Genomic DNA, 25,405 nt, shown 5'->3' with positions numbered 1-25,405 from the left:
TTATCCATTTGTTCGTTTTAGTCATTTCATCTTTCTTAAAATCTTGTGAACCCACTGTCAAAATGTACTTTCATAAACCTCCATAGCTATGCACACCTCCAAGCATTCATCCTCAACCAGTTAAATCCTATTAATACTTTAAAATCAAGAGTAACTCCTTTTTTTATTCTCATCCTGTTTATTTTTTAAATTAAAAAAAATATTATTTATTGGCTGCTCTGCATCTTCATTGCTGGGCCTAGAGTTTCTAGTTGTATACCAACTTCTCATTGCAGTCACTGGCTTCTCTTGTTGTGGAGAACAGGCCCTATGTTCTTGTGCTTCAGTAGGTGTGGCAAAGGGGCTTAATTGCCCAGAGGCATGTAGGATGTTCCCAGGCCAGAGACTGAACTGGTTTCTGGTTTAATTACTGTTTTTCTGAACTCCAATAGCTCACCAAGCATACCTCTCTTAATCTGTCATGTGTATTGACCTTGATGTTGCATTTCCAGTCTTTATAAACCTCTAAACAATAGTGGCCCACAGAGATGAGTATTCCATTGTTTTCTCTTTCTTAGAACATCACTCATAGTGATGAAAGTACTCTAAGAATGCTTGTTGATTGAATGAATAATTAAACTGCTTGCTCTTATGATCTGTCCATGGGATTTTTCAGGCAAGAATACAGGAGTGGGTTTCCTATTTCCTCCTCCAGGGGATCTTCCCAACCCAGGTATCAAAAACTGTCCTTTATGTCTCCTGCATCGCAGGTGATTCTTAACCTGCTGAGCCATCAGGGAAACCCTGTACTCAACTACAGAATATCTATTGCTACTGAGCCATTCATCTTCTACTGATAGCGAGCATCTTTCTTTTAGTCAGTCTTTACTTACTTGCTGCTTTATCACTGTTCCCTCTTTATCTTTTGCTCCTACTCTCACCATACCACAACTCAAAATACATAAAGAGCCCCATCATGGATTCAGGTTCAGACAAAAGACCACAGCCTTAGCTTCCTCTTTCAGTTTCTCCAGTCTAAGGATGAGTAGAGGCAGTCAGTCAGCTCAGTCACTCAGTCGTGTCCGACTCTTTGCAACCCCGTGAATCGCAGCACGCCAGGCCTCCCTGTTCATCACCAACTCCCGGAGTTCACTCAGACTCACGTCCATTGAGTCAGTGATGCCATCCAGCCATCTCATCCTCGGTCGTCCCCTTCTCCTGCCCCCATCCCTCCCAGCATCAGAATCTTTTCCATTGAGTCAACTCTTCTCATGAGGTAGCCAAAGTACTGGAGTTTCAGCTTTAGCATCATTCCTTCCAAAGAGATCCCAGGGTTGATCTCCTTCACAATGGACTTGTTGGATCTCCTTGCAGTCCAAGGGACTCTCAAGAGTCTTCTCCAACACCACAGTTCAAAAGCATCAATTCTTCGGCGCTCAGCCTTCTTCACAGTCCAACTCTCACATCCTACTATTAATGATCCCTGGGATTTCTTTCCATCCTTTGGCTTCTTAACTCTTTCGTAACTAATTTTCTGCATTAAATTACCTCCTACTTTAAATACATAGGAATGTTTTTACTTTCCTGTTTGTGCTTTGACAAATTGAATATCTGTGAGAGTAGAATTATAGACACGGATAGAGGGTAGCAAAATATTCAAAGTCAGATTGTGGTTTTCCTAACATATTTTCAAGTGAAAAGTACATGTTTTCTTAAGGACTGTTCAGATTTCAAATAGTTCATTTTAATCATATTGACAGCTATTATTACTGGAAATCTATGCATGACTGAGTCCCTTCACTGTTCTCTTAAAACTGTCACAACATCATTAGTAGACCAAACTCTAATATAAAACAAAGGTTTTTTTTTTAAGATACATTTAAATAATAACAATGGACAGGGACATAATGAATGGACAAGGTGATTATAATTGGATATACATAATCATTACCTTCTCACTATGTCAGTTTGCCACTGGCTTTCTGCTACAAAGTCAGTATTATTAGCTCATAAATCTAGAAGCCTAATTTCGTTGTGTTAGATGGGGCTTAACGGCCATTAATTGTTATTTTTCATATTTATAAATATATCTTACATACTTGACGGTTTAAATAATTCATTTTTAAAAATATGTAACTATCTTTGGAAATAGAAAAAAGTCATTAAAAATGTTTGTTACTAAAGATTTATGTTGTCATAAAATCTGTAATTTTGAATTATTCTCAAGTATTGGGAACTAGATGCCAGAAATGACTGTTTTAGCAGAATTTCAGCTACCACTACGATCAAAGCTAGTGGAGGTGATGGAATTCCAGTTGAGCTATTTCAAATCCTGAAAGATGATACTGTGAAAGTGCTGCACTCAATATGCCAGCAAATTTGGAAAACTCAGCAGTGGCCACAGGACTGGAAAAGGTTAGTTTTCATTCCAATCTCAAAGAAAGGCAACGCCAAAGAATGCTCAAACTACCACACAATTGCACTCATCTAACATGCTAGTAAAGTAATGCTCAAAATTCTCCAAGCCAGGCTTCAGCAATACGTGAACCGTGAACCTCCTGATATTCAAGCTGGTTTTAGAAAAGGCAGAGGAACCAGAGATCAAATTGCCAACATCCACTGGATCATGGAAAAAGCAAGAGAGTTCCAGAGAAACATCTATTTCTGCTTTATTGACTATGCCAAAGTCTTTGACTGTGTGGATCACAATAAACTGTGGAAAATTCTAAAAGAGATGGAAATACCAGACCACCTGACCTGCCTCTTGAGAAATCTGTATGCAGGTCAGGAAGCAACAGTTAGAACTGGACGTGGAACAACAGACTGGTTCCAAATGGGAAAAGGAGTACGTCAAGGCTGTATATTGTCACCCTGCTTATTTAACTTCTATGCACAGTACATCATGAGAAATGCTGGACTGGAAGAAACACAAGCTGGAACTCTGGAAGTTGGTGATGGACAGGGAGGCCTGGCATGCTGCGATTCATGGGGTCGCAAAGAGTCGGACACGACTGAGCAACTGAACTGAACTAAGAGTATTAATGATAATTAGCCAAGGAAACATGTAAGTTCAGTGACATCAATAATTAAATTTATTTTTCTTTGAATCTTGGTCCTGTGAAATATAGTGGAGGAGAATGTCTGTATAAAATGTATACCTCCAATTAAACCTAGAGTCTACAGTGAATATGACATGTTCAATGCTCCTCATTTCCTAGTAATTACTAGCAATGTATTTTTTGACTTTATGCAGCATTTCTAAAAACATATGTGTATACCCATATATACGTATATATTTCTTTATATATTTGTCTTTATGTATTTTTTTGCCTTTGGTTTTGTTGGGGAAGTGTGTAATTTCCTCGATTCTGTCTCATCACAACAAACATTTGAAGCAATGGACCAGCATTACAGCTCTCGGACAGACCAGTGTCACAGCTCTGGGACAGACCAGTATCAGACCAGTCCAGACTGGTCCAGACAGACCAGTCTGGTCTTCGGGACTTCTTTTGTTCTATTTTCACAGGCTTTCCCTTCCTTGTCTTTTAGTCACCGCCATTCTGGACTCCTTTTTCCTATTCTAACTACCTAACAATTTCTTTAACCAAAGGCATATATCCTTGTGACAACATTTTAATTGCAAATACATGTTCAACAAAAGTTAAAATTGACCAGTTTGAGGGATATAATTAATATGTCTGCACATTAATCATCAATGTGAATTTACATACATATGAATATATGGTATACATTATTCTTTAATTAAATAATCATTTATTGAGTCATTACTGTGTACCAGAAACTGAGCCTATAGATGAAAAGAAACAGAGACACAGCCCTTAAAGAGGCAGCATCATCTTCCAGGTTTTGAAACAGCTCAACTGGAATTCTGTCACCTCCACTAGCTTTGTTCGTAGTGATGCTTCCTAAGACCCACTTGACTTCTCATTCCAAGATGTCTGGCTCTAGGAGAGTGATCACACCATCGTGATTATCTGGGTCATGAAGATATTTTTTGTATAGTTCTTTTGTGTATTCTGACATCTCTTCTAAATATCTTCTGCTTCTGTTAGGTCCAAACCATTTCTGTCCTTTATTGTATCTCTCTTTGCATGAAATGTTCCCTTGGTATCTCTAATTTTCTTGAAGATGTCTCTAGTCTTTCCCATTCTATTGTTTTCCTTTATTTCTTGCATTGATCATGGAGGAAGACTTTCTTATCTGTCCTTGCTGTTCTTTGGAACTCTGCATTCAAATGGGTATATCTTTCCTTTCCTTCTTTGCCTTTTGACTTCTCTTCTTTGATCAGTCTGATTTTGGTATTGACCATCTGGTGATGTCCATGTGTAGAGTCTTCTCTTGTGTCGATGGAAGAGGGTGTTTGCTATGATTCAGTCAGTTCAGTTCAGTCGCTCAGTCGTGTCCGACTCTTTGCGACCCCATGAATCACAGCATGCCAGGCCTCCCTGTCCATCACCATCTCCTGGAGTTCACTCAGACTCACGTCCATCGAGTCAGTGATGCCATCCAGCCATCTCATCCTCTGTCATCCCCTTTTCCTCCTGCCCCCAATCCCTCCCAGCATAAAAGTCTTTTCCAATGAGTCAGCTCTTCACATGAGGTGGCCAAAGTACTGGAGTTTCAGCTTTAGCATCATTCCTTCCAAAGAAATCCCAGGGTTGATCTCCTTCAGAATGGACTGGTTGGATCTCCTTGCAGTCCAAGGGACTCTCAAGAGTCTTCTCCAACACCACAGTTCAAAAGTATCAATTCTACGGTGCTCAGCTTTCTTCACAGTCCAACTCTCACATCCATACCTGACCACAGGAAAAACCATAGCCTTGACTAGACGGACCTTAGTTGGCAAAGTAATGTCTCTGCTTTTGAATATGCTATCTAGGTTGGTCATAACTTTCCTTCCAAGGAGTAAGCGTCTTTTAATTTCATGGCTGCAGTGACCATCTGCAGTGATTTGGGAGCCCCCCAAAATAAAGTCTGATACTGTGTCCCCATCTGTTTCCCATGAAGTGATGGGACCAGATGCCATGATCTTCATTTTCTGAACGTTGAGCTTTAAGCCAACTTTTTCACTCTCCTCTTTCACTTTCATCAAGAGGCTTTTTAGCTCCTCTTCACTTTCTGCCATAAGGGTGGTGTCATCTGCATATCTGAGGTTATTGATATTTCTCCCGGCAATCAAGATTCCAGCTTGTGTTTCTTCCAGTCCAGCATTTCTCATGATGTGCTCTGCATAGAAGTTAAATAAGCAGGGTAACAATATACAGCCTTGACGTACACCTTTTCCCATTTGGAACCAGTCTGTTGTTCCATGTCCAGTTCTAACTGTTGCTTCCTGACCTGCATACAGATTTCTCAAGAGGCAGGTCAGGTGGGGTGGTGTTCCCATCTCTTTCAGAATTTTCCACAGTTTATTGTGATCCACATAGTCAAAGGCTTTGGCATAGTCAATAAAACAGAAATAGATGTTTTTCTGGAACTCTCTTGCTTTTTCCATGATCCAGCAGATGTTGGCAGTTTGATCTCTGGTTCCTCTGCCTTTTCTAAAACCAGCTTGAACATCAGGAAGTTCACGGTGCACATACTGCTGAAGCCCTGCTTGGAGAATTTTGAGCATTACTTTACTAGCATGTTAGATGAGTGCAATTGTGCGGTAGTTTGAGCATTCTTGGCATTGCCTTTCTTAGAGATTGGAATGAAAACTAACCTTTTCCAGTCCTGTGGCCACTGCTGAGTTTTCCAAATTTGCTGGCATATTGAGTGCAGCACTTTCACAGCATCATCTTTCAGGATTTGAAATAGCTCAACTGGAATTCCATCACCTCCACTAGCTTTGTTCGTAGTGATGCTTTCTAAGGCCCACTTGACTTCACATTCCAGGATGTCTGGCTCTAGATGAGTGATAATACCATCATGATTATCCGGCTCATGAAGATCTTTTTTGTAAAGTTCTTCTGTGTATTCTTGCCTCAATAGGAATGCAGTTTAATAACCATCTCTTTTAATTGCAGAGAAGGCAATGGCATCCCAGTCCAGTACTCTTGCCTGAAAAATCCCTTGGACAGAGGAGCCTGGTAGGCTGCAGTCCATGGGGTTGCGATGAGTTAGACACGACTGAGTGACTTTACTTTCACTTTTCACTTTCATGCATCGGAGAAGGAAATGACAACCCACTCCAGTGTTCTTGCTTGGAGAATCCCAGGGACTTGGAAGCCTGGTGGGCTGCCGTCTGTGCCCTTATGGGATCGCTCAGAGTTGGACATGACTGAAGCGACTTAGCAGCAGCAGCAGCAGTTTTAGTTGAATGAATGAAATGATGATGCAGTTTGTTGTGTACCCTTGTATGTAGTGTATTATTATATGAAAAATCTTGCTAAAATTTTCAAACCTATGCCAGCAGTTGAAAGTTTAGCACCACACAACCTTGATAAAAAGAGGTTTTCCAGATAAAGCGTCAATTGATTAGAGGAAAAGCAATATCAACCTGATGGAAGATGTTTAACACATTAGTAATGACCTGCAGCTTTTGGACCAGCTGACAGAAGACATTAACGTGTCATGTACTTTATGCCAAACCTCAGTTTTCACACTTGCTATGGTGAGAATCTGACTTTTATACCAACTGAAGAGTGCTTGTGATTATTGTTCTTATGGTAACTTGATTTTTTTCTCTGGAGAAAGTATATGGTGGTGTTGGCACTGCTATCAGAGTAAAAGGGAAGAAAGAGAAGGTGAGAAATAGAAAAAAAAAAAGACAAAAGAAAATGGAGAGAGAAGTCTTCTCAGTATATTACACTCAGGTATATGCCAGTTGGGACATTATGTTTTTATGCTTGTTCGCCTTGTCTCTTCCTAGAACACCTATTTCTTCCTTTCTAATTAGCTAAATCTCATTAAGTTAATCCCTAGAAAAGACCATCTTTAGAATTAGACTGGTGGGCTGCAGTCCATGGGGTCACTAAGAGTCGGGCACGACTGAGCGATTTCACTTTCACTTTTCCCTTTCATGTATTGGAGAAGGAAATGGCAACCCACTCCAGTGTTCTTGTCTGGAGAATCCCAGGGACGGGGGAGCTTGGAGGGCTGCCGTCTATGGGGTCGCACAGAGTCAAACCCGACTGAAGCGACTTAGCAGCAGCAGCAGGCTATCTCTAGAACATTTTTCTTGATCTTTGCCAACCTCTATGAGTGAATTGTGGTTTCTTTTTGTGCTTCCCTGGGATTGGGCTGTTTGGCAGCATTGGTAGTTTATACCACTGGGCTTCCCCAGTGGCCCAGCTGGTAAAGAATCTGCCTGCCAATGCAGGAAATGCAAGAGACGTGAGCTTGATCCCTGGCTCGGGAATATTCCCTGGAGAAGGAAATGGCAACCCATTCTAGTATTCTTGCCTGGAAAGTTCCATGGACAGAGAAGCCTGGCTGGCTATAGTCCACACAGTCACAAAGAGTTGGACATGACTGAGCACATATGCCTACCAACCTGTATAATAATCACACACACTCACATACATCTATTTCCTCCATGAAACTGAGGACACCTGGGCCTCCCTTTTAAAGAACGCCTGGTAAAGAATCCACTTGCAATGCAGGAGACCCTGGTTCGATTCCTGGGTTGGGAAGATCCACTGGAGAAGGGATAGGCTACCCACTCCAGTATTCTTGGTGTTCCCTTGTGGCTCAGCTGGTGAGGAATCTGCCTGCAATGCAGGAGACCTGGGGTCGATCACGGGTTGGGAAGATCCGCTGGAGAAGGGAAGGCTTCACACTCTAGTATTCTGGCCTGGAGAATTCCTTGGACTGTATAGTCCATGGGGCTGCAAAGAGTCAGACTGAGCAACTTTCAGTTGACTACTGTGGGCTTCCCTGGTGGCTCAGATGGTAAAGAATCTGCCTGCACACGCAGGAGACCTGGGTTTGATCCCTGAGTCAGGAAGATCCCCTGGAGAAGAAAATGGCAACTTTCTCCAGTATTCTTGCCTGGAGAGTCCCATAGAAAGAGGAGCCCCTGACTACAAAGGTGGTCTAATCCATTTCTTATCATGGGCACCCACACTGGCTCATCTTAGTGCTAACATTAATTTTACACATTAATTCAACAACAATAGCAAAACTGACCACTGATTTTAATTGAGCGTTGAATATTGAGGAGGGATGCTGGTTAGTGGATCCATCCTCACAGAGTTGAAATCTGCCTATATATTTTCAAAAGTCCTCCTCTGGGTGGTTCTGCATCTGAGGAATCAGCCGAACACAGATTGTGAAGTACTGTAGTAGTGCATTTGGTGGGGGAAAAAAAAAAATCTGAGCGTCAGGACACCTGAGCAGTTCAGTCTTGTGTTGTTTAAGGGTCAACTTTATATATCAGGCACTACGATAGGCAGTGATTCCGCAGTGTTGACCAATGCCAGACATGTGAGTACCAGTCCTCATGACCTGTGCAGATTGAGGAAAGACTCCTGTAAGCAGTGGCAAAGAAATATATCACCTACACCAGCAACACCATCCATCACAATCATGAAAATCCATTTTTAGCTGTCTGGGGCTTCCCTGATGACCCAGTGGTAAAGACTTCACCTGCAGTGCAAGAGATGCAGGTTCGATACTGGGGTGGGGAAGATGCCTGGAGGAAGAAATGGCAACCACTCCAGTATTCTTGCTTGGGAAGTCCCATGGACAGAAGGAGTCTGGCGGGCTATAGTCTGTGGGGTCATAAAGAGTCCGACGTGACATGGGGACTAAACAACAACATAGCCATGCAGGAAGGATATCACTCATAAGCTTAATGTTCTATTATTTGGGTAAAAGTTTCCTTTCATGAAGCAAGCTCTTAAGGGCTTCTTAGATGGCTCAGTGGTAAAGTATCTGCCTGCCAAGCAGGAGATGCTGGAGACATGGGTTCAATCCCTGGGTCAGAAAGATGCCCTGGAGGAGGGCATGGCAACCCACTCCAGTATTCTTGCTTGGAGAATCCCATGGCCAGAGAGCATGGTGGACTACACTCCGTGGAGTCTCAAAGAGTCAGACACTGCCGAGTGACTGAGCACACACACATGCATTGTGACCAATGACAGTGACCCCAAACTGGAGGATCGTAGTGAATCAATGATCCTGAGCCATAAAGGTCTTTCTTAGGGCACAGGTGAAGAGAATAAGTCCACTCAGGATGAATTTTCTCCTGTATTCATACATGGTAACTTATTAAAAAAAAGAAGCAGCCAAGGACAAAGTATTTACATTTCAAAAGTGGTCAATGAAAATTGAAGTAAATGCCAACCAAAGCTTTAAAGCAATTATAACTAAAGAGTATACTTTGGAAACTTCACAGGGAAGAGAGAAGTCTGCCTGTTACTGTGAGGTCTTCTTTACCAGAATCTGCCTGGAGCGTGAGAGACATGTTTTCAAAGATATTTTCTGCCTCTCATCTCCTAGATGATATTCATGACCCAGTGTAGCCTTAGAACCCCGTGTTTACTCTGAGTCTCATGAAATCCCTTGATGACTTTTCCAGGAGGGTTTTTATGAGTCTAACTTTGTTAAGTTCCTCAATTTCAGAAACAAAGTACTTTCAAAGTTGCTCAGACTAAGATGTCAATGCTTTTCAACTTTCTCCCTTTCCCTCTCTCCTTCCCCAGAGGTCTATTTCAAATATTTCTTTCCCTCAGAACACTGTTTCAGGTATTTGGAGATTTATTACTTTTAAAGAATTTATTGATGTAGTTACATATTATTTATTGAGCACCTACTATACACCAGACACTCTTCAAGATACTGAGACTACGTATTTGAGCAAAACAGATTATATTCCTGCTCAAATGGAGCTTATTACATTATGACAATGAGAAGTTTATCTTGACATCAAATGTGAATTTTTCTGAGGACTAAATTACTGCTTATTATTTAGAGGAAGTTTTAATCAGTTGACTTTCACATTCATAAACTAAATAGATGCAAGCAAAGAAGTAAACAAGAAACAGTGAGCAAGGAGACAAGCTAATTTATCTGTGATATTTTTATATTATCAAGAGCTTCAGAAATCGTTGTCTTTTATAGTACTGATGCATATGTACAGAGGTAACAGACTGAAAGCAAAATGCTTGATGGTACCACAAACCTCATTTCTAAATGTTACCATTTATCATTTAGATCATGTTATATTTATAGAAAGCTTATTTTGAGAAGTCCTTATATTTCAACATGATTGTTGTAAAAACTTTCATCTTAAAAGACTATCTGCTTTTTCAATGTCATTTATTATAACCTTAGAATAGATGGTAATTTTACAAACAATCCTTTGTTCATGTTTTTGCTAACTGCTCTGAGAGTATTGCTGTCAGGTAAGAGGATATGGACCCATTTATTGGGTACAACCATTATAACTCTCTTTATATTATCTTACCCATTTAAAGAACAGAAACCTATTTTTAACAAAAAGCAGTCATTATGTCAGACTTATTTTTCATGTAGATACCAGTTAAATTTGGTAATTTTCTCACCTTTCTGCTTCCCCAAACAATCCTTTAGTGTATCTGTACACAATTTTGTACCAACATTCTACTAGGGAGTGGGGGAATGTCTTGAGGGCAAAAGCTTCTACTTAGCTCAGTCATCTCTACTGGATTGTGTGTGTGTGTTGCCTTTCATTCTCTTATTTATCTCTGATTACTTGACACTTAATCCTTGGATAATATGCTGAAATGGAAAGCTAGAATAGGAACTATTTTGGGACACAAAAAAAGCATCTGTGAGTGACTAAGAGCCAGGCAAACCAATGCAGTTCTAATAGGACAAAGAGGATTCACTGATGAGTAGAGAAAAGACCCAGAATCTAGGCAAAATATTTTGAATTTCAGAAAAGGAATAAGAGCAATCCAACATTTACAAAGTACCTTTTCTGTATCCTTCACTGCCTTATGCAGTGAGAATTTTTAATTGAATTACACTCTTGCCCACCTAACTTCTATAAAGGTTATTTGACTTTTGCTTTTCAAAGTGCAGAAATTGAGATCAAGATCAAATAATTATTTGCCCAAGGTCACACAGCAAGGGGTTATATACTGAGCTGAAATTTGAAACAAGATGTTTCTGACTCCAAAAGGAACCTATTTGATTTCCTTTTCTACTTCACTGAAAGGTGTAGTGGCAATGTTTGATCTCTTAAAGTTTAAATTGAGGAAGACTCCACTAGAAAGTTCTCTTTAGGAAGCTTTACTTATCCTTGTTTAACTTACATCTGAAAACATTAAGCCACAAACACAGTATCTCATGCATGGTACTTTTGCTTTTGGTTTGTTGTTTTTGTTATTTTTAATAGCAACAGTTAAGATTTATTGACTAATATTATTAATATGATGGTTCCTGGAATACAACAGTATAATGGTTTCTGAAATATATAACGGTATATAGTCAGTGTATATTTATAACAGTATAATTGTTCCTAGAAAAATAATTCTCCATATACATATATAGTTGTTTATATATGTATATATGTATGTATATATATATGTATATATAGACACCTTTAATCCTAAAACATGCATTCCTGCAAGACAGCAACCTAGGTATTATCTCTATTTCATATATGAAAAAAATCAAAGCTCAGAGAGATGAAATGCTTTACCCAAGGTCATACGGCTGATGACTGCAAACTGTGCTGTTCGAGGGTCAAACAGTATAGTGTTTGTACTCGAGGTTAACAAAGAAGTTATCAGAGCCCTCCTTGTTAAAAGCTTCAGGATTGCAGGGTAAGCCCTGACAGGCTTTTTTTTTTCCCCCTTTTTTGTAAGGCAAATGTTTGACTTAAACTTTGATTGCCGAGGTATCCATTTCAAAGTGGTGTTCAGTTCTAGAGAGTCAGTGGCAGGACTAGATAAAGGGCCAGGCTTCCTCCCCACACTGGGGGTCCTTGGTTTTAGAGATCTTGGTTGATTTTGATAACTAACCATTTAGGCTCAGTTTCTTTTCTCTTACCAGGCTTTAAATACCACTCCTACATTTTAAATTCACCAATAAAGAGTGAGCCTCTGAAAACCTAGGCCCCACCCTTGACCACAGTAAAAGCAGAACCCTAAGCAAAAATTTCCTGGTTCTTTCTCAGCTTGTGTGTGTGTGTCTATGATCTCACTGTGTGACCCCAAGTGTGCCCTGCAATTTCTAGGTTTTGTAAAAAATAACCTTTTTTTTATCTTAATGTACTGACAGTAATTGCTAAAGGGTGTCTTGCAATCATAATATGAATCACAAGAGCTGGTCCAATCACAGCCTTGGTTTGAAAGTGTTAACATTTAATAAATAGAAATACCAATACAGTTGGGAGACCAGAAGGGGGAGCTCTCACACTCTCCAATAATAGCAGAGCCCCGCATGAAGCAAGTGTCCTCCTTTCCTGGCAAGGATTCAACCTGTGAAAAGTCATGCTCCCTTTGTTTACTCTAACCCCCTCCCAACTGATTTCCCTGGTGGCTCAGTTGGTAAAGAGTCTGCCTGCAATGTGGGAGACCTGGGTTCAATCTCTGGGTCAGGAAGATGCCCTGGAGAAGGAAATGGCAACCCACTCCAGTGTCCTTGCGTGGAGAATTCCATGGACAGAGAAGCCTGGTGGGCTAAAGTCCATGAGGTTACACAGAATCGAAGATGACCGAGTGACTCACTTTTACATCCCAACTGCATTTTTAGTTTAATCGCTCAGTCACGTCTGACTCTTTGCAGCCCAATGGACTGCAGCATACCAGGCTTCTGTGTCCATCACCAACTCCCAGAGCTTGCTCAAACTCATGTTCATGGAGTTGGTGATGCCATCCAACCCTCTCATCCTCTGTCGTCCCCTACTTCTCCCGCGTTCCATCTTTGCCAGCATCAGGGTCTTTTCAGATGACTTGTTTCTTCACATCAGGTGGCCAAAGTATTGGAGTTTCAGCTTCAGCATCAATCCTTCCAATGAATATTCAGGACTGATTTTCTTTAGGATTGACAGGTTTGATTGCCTTGCAGTCCAAAGGACTCTCAAGAGTCTTCCCTAACACCATAGTTCAAAAGCATCAATTCTTCAGTGCTCAGCTTTCCTTATAGCCCAACTCTCACATCCATACATGACTACTGGAAAAATCATAGCTTTGACTAGACAGACCCTTGTTGGCAAAATAATGTCTCTGCTTTTTAATATGCTGTCTAGGTTGGTCATAACTTTTCTTCCAAGGAGCAAGCATCTTTTAATTTCTTTTAATGGCTGCACTCACCATCTGCAGTGATTATGGAGCCCAAGGAAATAAAGTCTGTCACTGTTTCCATTGTTTTCACATTTATTTGCCATGAAATGATGAGAAGGGATGCCATGATCTTTGTTTTTTGCATTTCCCCCTCTATAAAAGTGTTCTTCCCCTGCTGTGCAAGAACTTGAACATGGCTCCTTCTTGTTGGAGACCCCGAATTGCGATTCTCTCCTGATCCCAGATAAAGCTATCTTTGCTGGTGAAATATCCAGCATTCTATTTATCTTAGGCCAACAGTAGACTTAGACTGGTAGGAAACAAGGATGAATCTGATTTTATGAAACAAAGACACTTGATACACTGCACAAGCTAACAAGCCTCATTTATCATCTTTAAACAGATATGGCAAAAAATATTTAAGGACATGTGGTATTTCCTATGCAGAAAAAAGCTACACAATGTAACACTTGAGACTATTTTAGGAATTTTCTTTTCATGACACTAACTCAATTATTTAAAATAAGATTTTTATTGCTGTCTTTTAGTTTAAACATTAGAAAATGTCCAGGACACAGTTTTCTCATTCAAGGGAAATTCAATTCAGACATTTAGTCTTTGTTTCCAGGGGATTAATTCTGACCTACAAAAAGAAGACAAAATCAGTTCCATTTTCTCTTTAGAATTATACAAATATACAATATAAGAATTGGACAAAAATTTTTAAGATTATCTGGTTCAGTGTTCTTCACTTGTTTTCCTTGGACCCCTAAACATGTATAAAATGGTTCTACTTTTGGCCTAGAGAATTCTGGCTCCATTTCAGTGAGATAAACTTCTCTTTTATCTGTTCTATTTGAAAAGATTCTGTTTGTAAAACAGGTACTGCTACAGGAAAAATACATGCTGCCTAGAAAACTATTCACATAAGTTCATATACCAGATTCAGTCAGTCAGTCAGTCAGTTCAGTCGCTCAGTCGTGTCCGACTCTTTGCGACCCCATGAATTGCAGCACGCCAGGCCTCCCTGTCCATCACCATCTCCCGGAGTTCACTCAGACTCATGTCCATCGAGTCCGTGATGCCATCCAGCCATCCCATCCTTGGTCGTCCCCTTCTCCTACTGCCCCCAATCCCTCCCAGCATCAAAGTCTTTTCCAATGAGTCAACTCTTCACATCAGGTGGCCAAAGTAGGCAACAGTTATTCAAGATAGGTTAAATGGCAAGAGGCAAACAGCTAGCTAGTATCAGAATTAAAAATGAGATGTCCTTCTCCTACCCTTTAATTCAGTGCTCTGCCTCTGAGAGTGATACTTCATTGCACTTTTTTTGGTTGTCTGTTTTTACTAGATAGCATCATATTCTCTAATCACTGAATTAAACTTCTCTGTTAAAACACTAAGTCCACGAAAACAAAAACATTGAATGAATTGTTCAGTGACACAGTTTCTATTATAAGCAGTGATATAATTCTCAAAGTCGGCATGCATTAGAATCACCAGAAAAAGAAATCTTTAAATCTGTAGCCCTGGGCTTCCACATCCTGTAGTCCTGAGCTTCCATATCCTGATATTCTGATGGAATAATGTCAGAAAGAGCTTCGGAATCTGTGTGTGTGTGTGTGTTTTGTATGCACTTTAGTGTATGGGATCCTCAGTTATATTTTGAGGCTATTAATTTAAGAAATACATTTTTAATGGTTGCTGCTTCCCAAATCTGGTTGATTATAGACTCCTGTAGAGAGGTTTTTAAAATTATGGATTACTTAGCTAAAACGATTCACTTAGACTCTTTAAATCTGAGATTTGCATTTTTAAAATTTTAAAGAAGCAAACAAGCAAGCAAACTAAAACAAACAAGCACAAACTAATCTTTGAGGAGTTCTGATTGGGGAATCAATGTTGGTTGACAATATCATGTACCCATGGACTTTGGTGGTAACTTTCTACCAAGCAAAGCATCATGCTATGTTTTTAAAAAATTAGACATCTCAAGGTGTCACTTTAAATTGCATTTTAGGGCAAAGCCAATTTTTGTCTTAAAAAATTAAAGTTAACATTTGTTTGGAGCAATAACTAAGTTTACTTTCAGAATTACTCTGTAGATTTTTTATCATGCTATTTTTGTAACATTCTTGTAATTCTTTGCAGATAATAACAAATAAGTATGAGTAACTTTACACTGGCAAGATACATATAAACTAGGCAGCAAGTGTAAGAAAAACAGCCTTTTTTCCCCCAAAGTTAGAGGAGCGGTTAACAAAACACTTCGTAAAATTACAAAAAACAAAAACAAAAAACTTTTCAGGGCAGCAGCACCTGACTAAATAAATATGCCACTTTTCCAGTTGAAAGTTTCATTTGTTAATATCAACCAGATACTGGCTCATAGTTTGCTCTTCAGAGTATGGTCAGTGCTCCATACGCACTAGAATCACCTTAGCACATTTTAGACATTAAGACTCTTGCTTGGCGACTCGGTATGCTGGGGACAGTGTAAGTGACATGACAGAAGTAGGATGGCACAGGGCTGGTGAGAGAACAACAGGTAATTCAGGATGCAGATGGTCAAAGTAGCATGAGATAGGATTAGCGTCTAGACTGGAGGTCAGCCTGTTTGGCCTGAAGTGCCAGTGTTGTAGCCACGCGTTCCGGGAAACAAACTCACTCAGAAGGACAATGCAGATAGTGGAGTGCAGTTTATTACACCGGCGGACCCAAGGCAGAGTCTCCTCTTAGCCAAGGACCCCAACCAGCATTTGTGAGAATCTTTTATACTGCATGTGTATGTGTCTGAACCCACCACCCCAAATTCCTTGAGACTTGCATCAACCAAGGAAAATACAATCCCAATAACCCGTCATTCATGTGCTATGTGCTCAGTCAGTCAAACAATTAGCCAATAATCAATAAACCCAAGGTTACACTCCAAAAGATACAGAAAAATTTATGGCCTGTCTGGAGGAAAGGGTGATTAGTGTATGTTTTCTCTTAGGCGATGAGTAACCTAGATATGATCTTCAAGGTTCCCCTATCTGGAGGGGGTCTTATCCTTCTGTTGTTGTTTTCATAGGCACTAAACACAGAGTTCAGAGTCCATTGGAGAGGGGCTGATCATGATCAGCATGAACAGGCCTAAGACGGAGTCCAGGCCCTATGAATTCCTTCTTCAGCGTAACTACTTGTTACTTTATTCACATTGTTACTTTGCTCACCTGGGGTGAGGTGTGGGTTGAAGAGTTTTGAATCTAGTCATTCCCTACCATGGGCCTGTGTGCTAAGTCGCTTCAGTCGTGTCTGACTCTTCATGAAATTCTCCAGAGAGGAATCCTGGAGTGGGTTGCCACACCCTCCTCCAGGAGATCTTCCCGACCCAGAGATCGAGCCCACATCTCCTATGGCTCCTGCATTGCAAGTGGATTCTTTGCCGCTCGGCCACAGAGGAAGCCCATTCCCCACCATACTCTGGGTAAAAGCTGAGCATCCGGAAGTCACCATGCACTGTTGTACCCTCTGCCCTCAAAGGCAAGCACAGCTCTGATGCCTCTTTCTACGCTATTGGTCAGTCTCTTTCTTTGAAATCTTCCTCTGACTATCTGCCTGGAAATCCCTGTGTATCTTAAGATCCAGTTCAAATGCCACATACCTTTTGTTGTTCTTTTCCTTGAAACTTCTCTACTTTGCATTTCTTTAAATGCATAATTCAATCCTACACATTTTTATTGTATAATTATGCCGTTGAGGCGGAGAAGTTTCCCCTCTACCTCTCTGAAGTTCTTGTATCTGGACTAATAATACTGACAGAAGACAGATTAATAAGAGAAAAAGAAACAAATGTTTATTCATACATACAGAGTTCCTGTAGAAATGGAACCTAAGAAGTAGTCAAACCAGGTAGCTTTCATGCTTTTTAGGTAGAGAAATAATAAATTTGTGAGGTATTGACAGGACAAAAATATTAGGCTTTAGGTGCCTAATTAGAACAAAATTTAAGGAAAGTTTAGGCTTGGGTAGTAAATTAGTAGAGATTAACGAGATTAGCAAGGTTTGTTGATATAGGCTTCTCAGCCCTGAATTCCATGTCTGGTGATAAAAATGTTTTACTTCCCAGCAAAGGGAGGGTACTTTTCACACAGGAGATTTTTTTAGCTTTCAGGAAGAGAGAGATGAGGGTCAAAATGTCCCTCTTGCACTCATCATTTCTTTATTTCCTTTAATTTGAAATAATATGCCATAAAGCTCTATTTTGGGATGGCCTACCCATGACCCCAGCAGAATTAACCCTTGATTTTGTCATATTGAAGAGGAAAAGTTAAAATTCTACATAACCTCCTGCTCTTTCTGCCTCTGTAACTCAGCTTGCTCCTTGCAAAGTCTGGATCACGTAGGTCACATAGTCGCAGAAAGTGGAGACTCAGGATACTAAGAACTGGAGCTTATCTCACTCATCCTTGTCCTGTTCTTTGCAATCACCCAGCCTCTGCAAACCTGCTTAATCATGCCTGTCCATACATAAAAACACTGTAACCCCTTTGTTTGGGGCTCAGAGCTTAGAGTGTTAACTCCTCTGGGTCCCCCGGCATAATAAACCTGAGTGCTCCAACTCTCTGAGTGTGGTGCTTGGTTTCTTGATTGCTGGTTTCTGCAGCAGAAAGGAATTTCCTTAACGAAGGAAATTGCTATGAAATTCCTCATTTATAAAATGAGACATTTTAAAAGTACTCATGTCATACAAGTCTTGGGAGAATTAATTGAAATAACCTATATAAAGTGTTAAAACAGTGTCTGTCTTGTGTTCTGCAGACACTAGCCATTAACTGCTACTATATGGTACTTAACTATCTTGAACTAAAGTCATTGGTCTGCATCGGTTTTACTAACTAAACAGCGACTTTGTAAAGAAGGAAATGTGCTTAAGTACAAATGGAGAATGTACCAAGAACAGGGAGTTGTGTGTAGTTGTTAGTAAATGCCAAGTAGATTTGATAAAAATATAAAAGTAAAAATTCGAGGGCAATGCTTTCTAGCCTGGAATTAATTAGTGATATGAGAAATCAGGATGATAAGGATCAAATGTTTTGTGAGGGTGTCTCTCTAGGACCTATACCACATAGACTGCTTTTCTGTCAAGATTAGAAGAGTTTGCAAATCCCATATTTTGTACATAATGTATTGGTTTGCTAGGATTGTTGTAACAAAGCACCACAGCTACTGAATCCAAGCTCGGTCTGTTCACCACCTGAGAGGCCAGTAATTTGGAGAAAAGATGTTGAGGTAAGGAATAGCGGCCTTTATTTAGAAAGCCGGCATCTGAGAAGATGGTGGGGTAGCGCCCTAGTGTACCAGTTTATTGGGGTCTGGATGCCAGTTTCTTTTATAGAACAGAGTGGGCAAGGAGGTGAGGAAGTAAAGTAAAAAGGCCATTAGTCTTGCAAAATAACTCTAGGCTTGGCCAGCGTGGGGAGGGGGTGTGTAAATTTCTTCTTTTCTGCAGTCATTCACAGGTGAGCGGGGTTCAAAAGTCTTCCTGTGAGCTGAACAAAGGCACTTTAGAACAAAGGTACTTTATTTTAACTTTCAGGAGCCGGGCAGTTTTCCCTAGGGAGGCCGTTATGTATGCTTATAGCTACAGACAGCATCCTTTCAGTGAGTATAGTAACAAAAGCAACAAAAAGCAAAGGTTAAATAAAGGAGACAGATCTGACAATGGAATCAGGTGTTGCTCTTCCCTGTGACACCACCACCTAAGTGTATCAAACAGAAATTTCTGGTCTCGCGGTTCTGGAGGCTAGAAGTCAAAAATCAAGGTGTCAGCAGAGTAGGTTATATCTGAGGGCTGTGAGGAACAGTCTGTTTCATTGCTCTCCTCTAGCTTCTCCAGCTGTTGGCAACCTTTGGTGTTTCCGGGCTTGTAGAAGCAAAACCTGAATATTCTTTCATATTCACATGATGTTCTTCTTATAGTATATGCGTGTCAGTGTCCAAATTTCCCCTTTACCTACAAGCACCAGTCATATTGGATTAGGGTCCACTCGAGTGGCCTCATTTTAACTAATCATATCTGCAATAAAACTTCCACAATTCAATCTACAACATAGGATGAATATTTTTACACAGGATGTCCTATGTAAATGATTCTCTGTTCAGATAATGCTACGTTGGAAAAACAAATCAACTCCCAAGGCCATTCTATTCAAGCATCATTGAGATTTCTCAGATCGAGAAGAATATACCCTATTTTCATGATGCATTTTCTTCTGTATCTTACTTTCATAAAAGCTTGAGTCTGCTCTCTGCTTTTACAAGAAGACTTAATGGACACATTAGAGTCCCAAGGAATTCTGCACAAGTATAATGAGAATACATATTTAGGTATAATGAGAATATTTGTTTCACAGAGTGGCACTAGTTTAATGTAAATTCTGCTGAATGACTAGGCCAAGGGAATTATTAAGTTGCTATTGCAGAATATGTTTGGATAATGTTTAACTCACAGTATTTACCCTGGCAGCAGAAACATTTTTCTTAAAGTTGAATTAAGAGAAAGTACATTGAAATTATGTATTGTAGTAAACCTTGATTTTGACATTTGATGTCTCTGACAAATGGAATATTTCCTGCCAAATCAGTAAACAAGGATGTCACAGTCATCAGGAATTCCAACCCTCCAGGGAACTCAAGAAGGAGAATACCTGTACAATCTGGCAGCCATTGAGCTATAGTCATTCCTTATGTGGAGCCCTGAGGAAGTCAGAATGTGAAAAATTGCCCCAGATAGCTAAGAAGCATATGAAAGGAATGATTTTGGTAAGCCCAGACACTTGAATCTTCCCATACATAGAAAAACCCTAAATTCCTTTAACTTGAGATAACTGGTTTTCTTTATTTCACAAAAATACTTCTGATGCTTGGACTACCTGCCCTTTGTGGCAAACTTCTATTATGTATAAAATGATGCCTCTCCCTGCCTCTTCAAAGCAGTTCTCTCAAGGCTACTTGAGATGCTGTCTCCCAGGCTTCATATCCTAAAAATTCCCGAATAAAACATAACTCTAAATTTTTAGATTGTGGCTATTTTTTTAGTTGACATCTCTTAGGGACACAATGCAGAGCTGAGGAACATTAGATCAAGTTGCAGAGCTCTGCATAATTCACTGGTATCCAGTGAATACCAGTTTCAGTAGTCATTTACTCTGCAGCTTTGATAGGACATATCTGTATGCAATCCTTTTTTCTTTTTTTCTCTATTTTTTTTCTGTTAAGCACCAACCTTAATGAGTTTCTGAAAACAGTTCTACCATAGAAGACTAGGGTGATTTGGTTGAAGATTTGGGCAATTGTGATGTGTTTGTCTTGTGTTCTTTTATAATATTCACAGGTATAATCACAAAGATTACAAAGACTTTATTTTGGAGGGAGCCCAAGAACTCCGGGAGTTGGTGATAGACAGGGAGGCCTGGTGTGCTGCGATTCATGGGGTCGCAGAGTCGGACATGACTGAGCGACTGAACTGAACTGAACTGAACTGAACTGATGGGGCTGGATGCCATGATCTTGGTTTTTGAATATTGAGCTTTAATCTAGCTGTACCTGTTACTTGGTGTTTTGTTGAAGATTGAATAAATTAAATTAGGCTTTAGTTAGAAACATATCCAGGTTTTTATTAGCATATGAAGACTTAGAGAAAGGTGGTTAATAAATTTCTGTAACTCCAGGCAAGCCCCTGACTTCTCTGCCTTTGAGGTTCTTCATCTACAAAAGAGAGAAGAGTGGGCTGGAATCCTTGAGAAGGCTCTGTCTTAAGCAAAGAAGTTTTCAGAACTCCAGTTCCTGTGCTTTCAAGGAGCTCTGGGCCAATATTGGAGCTGGATTAAAAAAATAAAAATAAATAAATAAATATATATATATATATATATATATATATATATATAGTTGTTGTTCAGTTGCTCAGTCATATCTGACTCTTTGTGACTCCGTGGACTGCAGCGCACCAGGCTCCTCTGTCTTCCGCCACCTCCCAGAGTTCGCTCAAATTCATGTCCGTTGAGTTGGTGATGCTGTCTAACCATCTCATCCTCTACCACCCTCTTAGCCTTTTACCTTCAGTCTTTTCCATCATTAGTGTCTTTTCCAATGAGCTAACTTTTCGCCTCAGGTAACCAAAGTAACATAATACATAAAAAATATTTAATAAAAATATGGATACTACTGTGGCATTTTAGAAACCTGGGAAAGAAAACATACAAGAAAAACTGTGTCTCAATATCAAAGACAGGTATTCGTATCTGAAAGAAACTCACTGAGGCTGTGAAAACTGCCATAATTACTAAATTAACTTCTCTAATAAGTAGAAATGTATTTTGCAATATGTAGGGAATGGTGAGACATGTTCTTCAAAGTATTTTATTTTATGCCAGCCAGAATGTAAGACATAACTAAGCACATTTTAGCCTATGCAGAAAAGTCAGTTCTCAAATAAGAATAACTCAGCATTATTTGAGCCCTCCCTTTTCTCCTTCTCTATATAGCTGAATGCCTATTACTCAAGAAAGCTGGCCACAATGACCCTTTGTGAAATATCTGTGCCAGAATAGAAAATTCCTCTTCCTAAAAATGCCAGTGGACCTATAGGCTGGAAGTACAACATATGCTCTCTAGAAAGACATAATGTCCAGGGTCAGGCGAATCTGGGGAGACTAAATAAGGCAAGATTAAGCAGGTTTATTTGTGGTTTATCAGGATCTCTGATACATGCATGACAACCATAATGCACAGTGTGTTCTGTATTTATGGAATATGTCTCGTAGATGTGATCACATAAGGGAAAAGGATTATAGTAAAAAGCCACTTGGCTTTTTGGAATCTGCCCAGTGTGGATTGAAGTTCTGCTTCTGTCTCTTATAACCTTGGGCAGATTACTTAACACTGAACCTCCATCTTCTCGTCTATAAATAAGAGGTATGGGTATATACCTTGCAATCCTGGATCATCATTTTCTTTTATGTCTCATATGAAAGTGACTTGTAAATACATTGTTAACATTCAGAACAGACTTAACAGAAGATATTTTATGAACTTTACTGTATCAGCATTGTATCTGAATATATAGCCTCAAAAGAACTTTTAAAAATTTAACCTAAGTTCTCTTCTGTGTTTCTTGACTTTTCTCACAGCTCCTGTCAGAAATCAGTTCTCTTCGTTTTGACAGCTTCATGTTTACTTCTTTGCTGATTACTCGAAAATCTACATCTAGAACTTTATCCTGGTCCTGCCTCATATTTCTAGCACCCTATTCAACATCTCTTTCTGGTTGTTTAGTTAAATCTCTAAGTAATTTAAAATCTTTCATTTGTTGTGCCTTTTATTACTTTCTGTATATTATAGTTACCTTGAATTCATCGTAACTGATCTGAGATTTATTTATTCATTTAAAACATATTTACTGAGGTAAAGAATCCCCTTGCAGTGCAGATCCCGGTTTGATTCCTGGGTTGGGAAGATCTGCTGGAGAAGGCATAGGCTACCCACTCCAGTTTTCTTGGGCTTCCCTTGTGGCTCAGCTGGTAAAGAATCCACCTGCAATGTGGGAGACCTGGGTTTGATCCCTGGGTTGGGAGGATCCCCTGGAGAAGGAAAAGTCTACTCATTCCAGTATTCTGGCCTGGAGAATTCCGTGGACTATACAGTCCATGGGGTTACAAAGAATTGGTCATGAGTGACTTTCACTTTCACTACTGAGAATCATTGTCAACCATTAAGAAGTTTTTAAAACCTATCATAAATAAGATAATTTCAGTTGGCTAAGATATGAAGCAAAATACATGTCCATGTAAAAAGCATAGCAGAGTGCTGAGGACATAAAGAGTAATACATTGATATAAATAAACATCAATAATAAGTACACAAAAGCAGTTAAATTATAGTAATCATTATTTATTAGTATAAAATAATGTTATTAATTCTAATTATATTAGTGGTGTATTAATAAGGATGCTGCAGAATATTCAACAGAGGAATTTAACATGGTCTGACCATCTGGTTGAACTACTCCCACTTGTTTTTCTTTTCCCTGAACTAACATATAAAATAATTTGAAGGTTTTTCATCTAATTCTGTTGCTTCAGCCTCATGGTTTAGAACTTTTCCGTGGCTCATCATTACGATTAGGGAAAGCTCAAATGCACTCTCTGCTTACAAAAATATTTATAACCTGGACTTTGCCTGCCTCTTGAACCCATGTTATATATCTCTCTTAAAAGATCTCTAAACTCCGGCTACACTAGACTTCCTGGGGTTTTTGTTCTCCGTGAAAAATTTTCATTTGTTGGTTTTGCTTCTCAGAATGAATGTAAGATTAACAGTGCCAGTTTCGAGTGGTTTCAGTCTTCTAATTAGATACCCTGTTTTTATCCAGGTCGAGCTACACCATTTGCAAATCCCAGTGTGAAATGAAAATGTAAGCTCATTTATTTAAAACAAATGTCTTTAAAGAAATGGACTGATGTGTAAAGCTGTCTTCCTTTTCCCTGTGGTGTCTCTCTCCACTCTTGGGGCCTCACAAATGCTGTGTGTGAACAGGGTGGCAAGGAGCGGCAGATACGCGCATTGTGCGTCACTCCTCCGCTCACGTGCCTGGTGCGTTGTCCCATCTGACTTCAGTTACAAAACATCAAAACCAAAAATTTCAAGAATGTCAAGAAACAAAAGCAGAGAACTAACTAAACGCTTTGGGCCTTTTTGGGCTAAGTGTGGGCCCTTTTGAGCAAAGCTTTGTGTACTTGCATGGGTCCCATGCCCATTAAGCCAGCTCTTCTCCCTCCAGACTTTAGATAGCCTGTTCTTGATGCAGTATGAGTGACGCTTTAAATGTAATTCAGGTCATACTCAATGACCTTTCCTCATCCTGAAAAAGAATGCTTTATTCACCATTTTATCAGTAACACCCTGACATGTTGAAGGTCTAATAAATAATTGATGAGTAAATATTTAATATAATTAAGTTAACAGATGAGTTTAAATGCAACAGCACATTGGGTTTATTTGGCTTTTGTTTTGACCAGAACTCTTGGTTGCAAATGACAGTATCCAAATTTATATTGGCTTAAGGATATAAAAATATTATCCATCCATGTAACTGTGACATCTTGAACTAATTTGTTTGCAAGTATAGCTGGTTTCAAAGACTCAGATTACATATGTACAATCTCTTTCTCTTGAGTTTGTTCTCTTTAATGTTTTTATTCTCAAGAAAGAAATATTCACAGAATAGTCATGTTTCTCCCTTTTAGCTCTAGATTTTCATCCTATTATCTTTTTACTCAGTTAAATGAGAACTTTTCCATCTCAATACTTTGAACAGAACTATTAGACCTCATTCTGCTGCTGCTGCTGCTAAGTCACTTCAGTTGTGTCTGACTCTGTGTGACCCCATAGACAGTAGCCCACCAGGCTCCCCCGTCCCTGGGATTCTCCAGGCAAGAACACTGAAGTGGGTTGCCATTTCCTTCTCCAATGCACGAAAGTGAAACGTGAAAGGGAAGTTGCCCAGTCGTGTCCAACTCTTCGCAACCCCATGGACTGCAGCCTACCAGGGTCCTCCGTCCATGGGATTTTGCAGGCAAGAGTACTAAGTGGGGTGCCATCTCCTTCTCCAGACCTAATTCTGGTTGACCTAAATTAAATCACATGCCCATACCTGAACAAACAACTTTGATTCTGTTAAATCAAGTTTGGACCACCATAAGTGGTTATGTTCCTTAAGTCTGGCATTGTTTAACCAGAATAGTGATAGATGTGTGTATCTTCATCTTGCTCCATAAAGCCAAATTATTCTCTATGATGGCTTTACCAGTGCATCACACTGGTAACTTAATTTAGAAAAATTGTTACACAAATATTTATGAGTATATTTGGGTAAAAAACCTTGGAAAGATATATATTTTGTTTATAGACTTACTTCATCTCCAGCCTGAAAAAAGAAAATAAGCTCCTTGATTTGAGAATATCTAGAAGATCAAGGATGTATGACAACAATGTCTATAGACCACAGAGTCTCTCATCATAAATGTGTGAAAATAAGCGGATACTAGCTACTCAGGAAGCAGGAACACTTGGTCTATTTCTCTAGATTTTCCTACTGGAGGTATCTGAGTTAATAAACCTATGCTACTACCCTAAGCAATGATTTTGAGTCTTAAACATAGATA

The sequence above is a fragment of the Capricornis sumatraensis genome, chromosome 8, assembly GCF_032405125.1.
Source record: "Capricornis sumatraensis isolate serow.1 chromosome 8, serow.2, whole genome shotgun sequence".
NCBI classification, from domain to species: Eukaryota; Metazoa; Chordata; class Mammalia; order Artiodactyla; family Bovidae; genus Capricornis; species Capricornis sumatraensis.
The sequence above is the reverse complement of the archived record's forward strand: the minus strand, read 5'-3'. Positions refer to the sequence as shown.